The sequence below is a fragment of the Coregonus clupeaformis genome, unplaced genomic scaffold, assembly GCF_020615455.1.
Source record: "Coregonus clupeaformis isolate EN_2021a unplaced genomic scaffold, ASM2061545v1 scaf3668, whole genome shotgun sequence".
Taxonomy (NCBI): domain Eukaryota; kingdom Metazoa; phylum Chordata; class Actinopteri; order Salmoniformes; family Salmonidae; genus Coregonus; species Coregonus clupeaformis.
Window position 1 is genome coordinate 16916 of NW_025537122.1, and position 8336 is coordinate 25251.

Consider the following 8336-nt stretch of genomic DNA (forward strand, 5'->3'; position numbering starts at 1 on the left):
AATTATCTCAGAATCATCTTTTGCAGATAGAACCTTATGTCCTAAACTCTCGCAGAAGCCAGTGAAGGCTAGGCTGTTAACTAGATGACGTTAAATCTTCTTTATGAAATGTCACACTTACAGTACAGAGGTGCAATGGGACTTCAATCTATAATCACAACCCTTTCAGGGAAACAACAATACTGGTATCTAATCACCATCAACATAAAAGAAACAAACATCTGGCGAAATCTGCCCTACACCTATAGGAGATTTAGTTTCATATTCAGCACGTAGGTATTGGTAACAGACACCTGTTTCAACCGGATTCCCTTAAATCCCCTCAGCGATTTGATTCAGACACTATTGTCCATGTCCGCGTATAAAAAGGTATCATCGATATGGGGTTGTGTCCTGTCATTGGTTAAGAGCTTTAGCATGCTGGGTTGGGCTGTAGCTGAAGCCTGTGGCATCCATGCTCAGGGGGCTCATTTGGACTACAGTACAGTAGCTAACTGTCTCCACAATCCCAATTGAGTGGTCGCTACCACACTTAGCTGGGGGCTTTTCTCTAGATAGACCCTTAGGTTTGGGGCTGAGAGTCACAGTGTGATCGTGTACCATAAGGCTAGACACAGTCAAACACAGACACACACAGGCACATACACACACGAACACACACACACATGCTAAGGAGCAAATTGATTTTACACTCTGCCAGATGAATACTCGTGGCATACAAGTGGTAGAGCTGCATGCACAGAAAGAAGACAATAACTTTGCTCGCGGGACACTGAGAGGAGTTAGAAAATGCCATCTTCAAAAACCTGCTCAGTTACCAACCTGCATAACACCCTTGCTCTTGCTAAACACGTGTTACAAGATGTTTTATTGTCCCTTCTACTGTATCATATCTACCTCCAAGGTAATGTAGGAGGATGTCTTTTTGTATATGGAAAAAGGTAAAACACAAATAGCTAAATGTTCAATGTTACTAATTGAAATAGAAACAGAGAGGGATGTGATATTCAGAGCTGATGAGAAACCGTCAGTGTGGAGACACTCAGAGGAATAGACCAATATGATGACTGACATCAGGAGCACACAGATAAGTTCTAACCTACTTTAGACTTCTCTGAAGGACAACAAGGAGACAGAATAAAACAGCAGAACAAGAGGACAGAGGTAGTCCTAGTCTCTGGATACCTGGCTTTCTGTAACCCCAAACCTCAACAAGCTTGATGACCATGACAGAGACAGGGCACGGTCCCCTAGAGAGGGAAAAGGACAGGTAAGGTCCAGCTTGAGTGAAGCAGTGACTTCTGGGTACTGCTCTGATAGCATCAGGAAAAATGGCATACAGTGCCTTCAGAAAGTATTCACGCCTTGATTTTTTTCCAGATTTTATTGTTTTACAAAGTGGATTTACAACAAAATATTCTGTAATGTCAAAGTGGAAGAAAAATTTGAACATTTGTAAAACCAAAAACAAAAAACCTTGAATATATCCTGATTAGAGGGTAGGTATGTTAGAATCACCTTTGGCAGCGATTACAGCTGTGAGTCTTTCTGGGTAAGTCTCAAGAGCTTTCCACACACACCTGGATTGTGCAACATTTGAGCATTGTTATTTTCAAAATGCTTCGAAAGCTCTGTCAAGTTGGTTGTTGATCATTACTAGACAACCATTTTCAGGGCTTGCCATAGATCTTCAAGTAGATTTAAGTCAAAACTGTAACTCGGCCACTCAGGAACATTCACTGCCTTCTTGGTAAGCAACTCCAGTGTAGATTTGGCCTTGTGTTTTGAGGTTATTGTCCTGCTGAAAGGTGAATTCATCTCCCAGTGTCTGGTGGAAAGCAAACTGAACCAGGTTTTCCTCTAGGGATTTTTGCCTGTGCTTAGCTCCATTCCGTTCTTTTTTTTATCCCGAAAAACTCCCAAGTCCTTAACTCTTACAAAAGCATACCCATTACATGATGCAGCCACCACTATGCTTGAAAATATAGTGGTACTCAGTAATGTGTTGTATTGGATTTGCCCCAAACACAACACTTTGTATTCAGGTTTTTGAAGTATTATTTTGTGCCTTGTTGCAAAGACAGGATGCATGTTTTGGAATAGTTTTATCTGTACAGGCTTCCTTCTTTTCACTTTTGTCAATTAGGTTTAGTATTGATGGAGAAACTAAAATTACTAAAACTTAAAGTTTTCTCCTATCACAGCCATTAAACTCTATAACTGTTTTTCTTTCCTTCTTTCTGTTCTTTCCAAACACTTGAGCGTGATGTCTCTGATCAACTTTCTCATTATCTCTCTCAGATCCATCTTCTTGACCCTAACTAGTCAGGCTTCAAGACAGGTCACTCAACCCGGAGACTGCTCTTCTCTGTGTCAGAAGACTCTCCCACACTGTCCAAACTGACTCTCTCTCCTCTGTTCTCATCCTCCTAGATCTAATAGCTGCCATCGACACCGTGAACCATCAGATCTTCCTCTCCACCCTCTCAGGGAAAGGCGTCTCAGGCTCTGCACACTCTTAGATTGCATCCTTCCTGGCAGGCTGCTCCTACCAGGTGACGTGAGAAGGTCTGTGTCTGTACCCACTTACTCTCACTACTGGTGTCCCCCAGGCCTCGTTCTAGGCCCTCTCCTCTTCTCTCTATACACCAAGTCACTCGGCTCCGTCATATCCTACATGGTCTCTCCTATCATTGCTATGCAGATGACACTCAACTACTTTTCTCCCTTCTTCTGACACCCAGGTGTCGACACGCATCTCTGCGTGCCTGACAGATATCTCAACTTGGACGTCAGCCCACCACCCCTCAAGCTTAACCTCGACCAGACGGAGCTGCTCTTCCTTCTGGGGGAAGGCCTGCCCGTTCAAGACCTCTCCATCACGGTTGACAACTCTAGTGTCGCCCTCCCCAGTGCAAAGAACCTTGGTGTGACCCTGGACAACACCCTGCCGTTCTCTGCAAACATCAAAGCAGTGACTCGCTCAACATCCGTAGAATATGACCTAACTCACGCAGGAGCGCCGTAGGTCCTAATCCAGGCACTTGTCCTCTCCCGTCTGGACTACTTCACTCGCTGTTGGCTGGGCTCCTTTTGCCATCGGACCCCTGCAACTTATCCAGAACGCTGCGAGCCCACCTGGTTTTCAACCTCCTCAAGTTCTCTCATGTCAGCCCGCTCCTCCACATACTCCACTGGCTTCCAGTCGAAACTCCTCATCCACTACAAGACCATGGTGCCTACTGCACGAACAGCAAGGGGAACTGGCAACGCCCTACCTTCAGGCTATGCTAAAACCTTACACCCTAACCCTACATCCTTCCTCTGAGTTAGGAAGGATGCCTGTATCTTTGTAGTGACTGGGTGTATTGATACACCATCCAAAGTGTAATTAATAATTTCTACCAATAGGTGGGGTCCCTTCTTTGTGAGGCATTGGAAAACCTTCCTGGTCTTTGTGGTTGAATCTGTGTTGTGAAATTCACTAGCTCGATCTGAGAACCTTGCAGATAATTGTATGTGTGAGGTACAGAGAAGGAGGTAGTCATTCAAAATCATGTTATACACTATTATTGCTGTCACAAGAATTTTGTTATCTCTGGTTGAAGTCAACTTTTCATCAAATCTCTGAATAATTCCCAAAGGTTGTAAATCTCTTGAAGTTTAAATAAATTAAACAAAGACTCAATCCTGCAATGGTCAGCATATTTATTCATAAGAGCGCTCTGAAACAAAATGGTCGGACAATATTATTATACGCTCACGTCAGAGGGAAAATCCCACCCCTCTTTGGGGGGCTGTAGTTTTCCACTGGAAAACTGCTCTCTCCCGACCATCGGTACACACACACACACACACACACACACACACACACACACACACACACACACACACACACACACACACACACACACACACACACACACACACACACACACACACATACACACACACACACACACACACATACACACACACACACATGCACTCTTCCAAGCCTAATGGTTTCTCTCCTCCCTAAATTGGGAGGCCTCTTTTATCTTGGCTTTCTCAGTTGTCTGTAGACAGTTCTACTTGTCCTTTGTTATCGTGGTCTAACTTCTACTCACATTGCTAAAATAGTAACACAATGTCATAATCTTTACTGGTCTCACACACACACATTATTAGATTATAGTCTCAGGATTTCTAACACATTTAATAAAGTGGAGTGTAATAATTAGTCATTAACAAATTATTCTATCAATTGCACACAGAGTGAATCCATGCAATTTACTTATGTGACTTGTTAAGCACATTTCTACTCCTGAACCTATTGAGGCTTGACATAACAAAGGGGTTGAATACTTATTGGCTCAAGACATTTCAACTTTTCTTTTTTTATTAATTTGTAAACATTTCGAAAAACATAATTCCACTTTGACATTATGGGGTATTGTGTTGTAGGCCAGTGACAAAAAAATCTCAATTTAATCCATTTTTAATTCAGGCTGTAACACAACAAAAATGTGGAAAACGTCAAAGGGTGTGAATACTTTCTGAAGGCACTATATGTGTAAATGGCATATAAATGACATAATATCAAGGGAACTGAGCCTCACCACAATTATTCTGACTTAGGAGGGACAAAAGTAAAAAAATGTATCATCAAATCTACTTTATAGATTTATTTGGGGTGATGAAGAAAATGATAAGCTATTTATTGATTATAAAGTTGCCGTTTATACAACTTCATTTAAAAGTGAAAGTCTTAATGATCAGCCCAGATATGCAGCCAGTGAAACAGTAAAATCTCTGTAATTTCTGTACGTTTTTATTACACTTTGTTTATCAGTTACACAATTCACTGGGGGTGCATATGATTTACGATACTATTTGTTTACAAAGCAATTATGGTGCAATGATTTCTATGAGCAGCGTGCATAATTCAAAACCAATAAACAATCATTAACTTCTCTTAGAGTCAAGACATATCAATGGCACTCCAACCCTGTAAATGTACTGTATGGGTCACTTAAGCAGTCTTAAAAACAATGATGGATTCTGTTATTTTCTAGTAAGAAACACAAAATAAAACCCTGCCCTATGTAAGCCCATAGCTTTCCCAGGTTGCAGAAACATGTTGATGCCAAGACCATTACTGATATAAATATTTCAACAAGATTGATGGAAAAAACGTATATTATTCTGTTCCTGAACATACTAAAAAGAAGACACACAATTACAAACACACACAGGCAAGAACCAGCTCTGATCTTCCTCAAAATACCTGGATCACTTTAGTTAACACAACACAGAATTTTCATACTCCTCTCTCCAAGGTCAAAGAGGAGACATCTTGAGAACGGGAGAGATGAAAAAGAGAAAAAACAGAGGCTGGGCTATTGATAGTGCCATCCTTCTGCATTTGCAAGACAAAAGTATGGATGAGGGCCAGCGTTGCTGTGGCAAGTGGGAAGGACACATGGGTTAAAGTGATGAATGGTGCCTGGGCTCCAGGTAGAGCAACACCAAACACAATAACTTACTGTACAGTACTGCCTCTCAGCCCAGAGACTACACACCACTTCTGGGTGGTCTACTGTAAATTATTTTTTTATTTTTTACATATAACTGGCTGAATTACATAAATCCGGTAATCATATAGTTTGCCACTAAGTAGGCTATTAAGAAAGTCATTGCATTAGATCATTAGAAAGTTTTAATTTTGCTTGTTAGGATAAATTAGAGCAAATTGATTGAGCGAAATTAACTATCCATTAAAGGGCTGTTATCTGTGCTCACTCTGCCTGTCTGTGTCTCTCTGCAGGGCGATGGCTCCACGCCTCCAGCAGCTGGGCTCCTCCATCGAGCAGCAGATCAACGGCATGTTCAAGGTGATGGAGGAGTACAACTGGGACAGCTCGTGGTCATCACCAGCCTGTGCCCGGGCTATGAGGGTCTCCGTGGACTATGTCAAGACCTTCACGCCCCAAACTCAGCTACTTCATGTAGGGAACTGCAGGACGTGCTGACCTTCGGCGACATGTGTGCTGCTGAGCGGCATGAAGCGGCACATCCGGGCACGGCGCCTGCTGCGGCAGATCGACGCCCAGGTGCTGCTGGTATACTGCTCCCATGAGGAGGCCCAGTACCTGTTCAGTATGGCCGAGAGGCCGGCCTGCTGGGGCCTGGCTACATCTGGATCCTCCCCAGCCTTGCCGGGGGGAACCCAGACATGCCCCCACCAAACAGCTTCACCTGTGGGCCTCATCAGCATCATCACTGACCGCTGGCGGATGAGCCTGAGGAAGAGGGGTGCGGGACGGGGGTGGCACATCTGGTCAAAAGGGGTGCAGAGCTTCCGCAAACAGAGGGGCTTACCCCGAGGGCCATAAAACGACTGCCACAGCCCTGTTAGGGCATCTTCTAATGATACACTATTCAGGTGTGTGGAGGTGGGGGGGGTGGAAGGGGGGCATACTGACATACTGTGAGGTTCGAGATTGTTCATTGCAATAAAAAAAGCCAAACCAAAAATGGAGAGATTAAGTGATAACTGTAGCAGATAGAGAAGGACTGACTTGGAAACAGAGAGAGAGAGTTGGCAAACATCAGTCAACAGCGTTGCTCAACAGTCATTTAGCTGTGGCTTTCCATCTGCCCAATGTTGTGGTGGCGGGTAACATGGTAGTCTCCATGTTACTCCTTAACCCCTGCCTGTCAACTCATCCATCCTACCTCTGTCCCATCACCTCACTGTTGGAAGCACTTCTTTGCATCACCAGAGAGATGATGTGGCCCTGTCATACTAGCCCAGCCCAAAAAGAGCAATCTGGTGCCATCTGTGCAGGGAACATGGAGCAAATCTATTTGGTTCGAGAACATTTTAATCAGCCAAAGGGAGGCTCGGCTTCTGTAGGGAAAACAGATTCAGCGTCAGCATTTGAGAGACTGGACTGGGAGGATAGGGGAGTTTTCCAGGCAGGGCAGGGGGTATTCTTATTAATTTTTGCAGACCAGGATCGTAATATGAAATCTGACACAGTTCAGTGGTATTAAAACATCACTTTTCTCCTCAGAAGTAATTTTTCTATTTTCTGAAAGTGGCTAGCCTGAGGAAAGACAACTTCTCTTTTTGTAAATCAAGGAAATCCTTCATGAAAAAGGAGAAACGTCTGGGCAGCTGTATTTAAGCCTTTGATTTGAGTCATACTGCTGTTCCAACCCCCTCACTATTTCCACTCTTTTAAGAGACAAAAAATGTCCTGAGTCGAATAGCAACCCAGACCAAAGAGTTGGTAATATGAGGGTCCGGCAGGCCACTGCTAACACTCTCCGTCTGCTCCTACCTACTCTTTTATTTCCTCCTGAAACGTTGTACTTTTTACACTCACAGACCCTATTCAAAGGGAGACACTTCAAACGGGCAGTGCCACCGCTCTCTCTGCGGCGGTCAAGCTAGATTCAACACCTCATTTAATTAGGTCTTTTTTTAATGAGGCTTTGAACACTAAATCACTCCACCTGTTAATAAAGATTATCACAGATTACCAGATTGTAACAAGTGCTTTACATGGATAGTAACAGAGGGAAGCCCGTTTCTTTACCCAGCATGCTTTCATCACCCTCTGCTGGACTGAGAGAGAGAGAGATTTCAAGAGGCGTGATGACAGGAGTTCACAGCATGTCGATAGCTATGTGTGCAAAACAAGCAGCATGTGGTGCTTTAGAAACTAGGATGAAACCATTGGAAGATTGGATTAATGGGCATTAATCGACCTTAGTACAGTGTTGTAATGAGTATTTAACCCTCTAATTGATTTCCCTTGTTTCCAGGCACATGTTAAACGTAAATTGTGAACACAAAGACCTGCGTTCAACCCTGAAGGGTACCGATCAACCCAGCCATGGTCATCATCACCTTTAGACCGGTGAGACAGTGGGATAAGGTGAGACATTCCACTTATTATATTCCTCCCAATCAGTAAAACTAGGGTTGGTGCTTTTGTGTGTATCTGACTACAAGGTAATAAGGCTATAAACCTGCACTCATTACGAAAGGAAAAACTCCAAGAAAGTGTTATTAACAACACATTAATACTTCCTCATTCCCCTGTATTTTTCATGAACTATCCTGACAGGTCTTGACTTGGGCATATTGTGCGCTGTTAGTTTTCCTTTCTGCATCACCTGTTACAAAAATGCATGCCTGTCCACCTAATAGGCTAGCATTGGGTCTAACTGCCTCCTACCCATCACAGTGTCCTAATCGGCCACTATACCCTCTCCATACCACAGGCCTAGTGTGATTACACGTCTGACTGGTCTCTCTATAAACACCAGCTATTCAGAAA

At 43.5% G+C, this 8336-nt stretch overlaps 1 pseudogene; it reads left to right on the top strand.

Moving 5' to 3' along the window:
- Positions 1-6044: 6044 nt before the first annotated feature.
- Positions 6045-7871, top strand: LOC123490319 (annotated as a pseudogene).
- Positions 7872-8336: the final 465 nt, after the last annotated feature.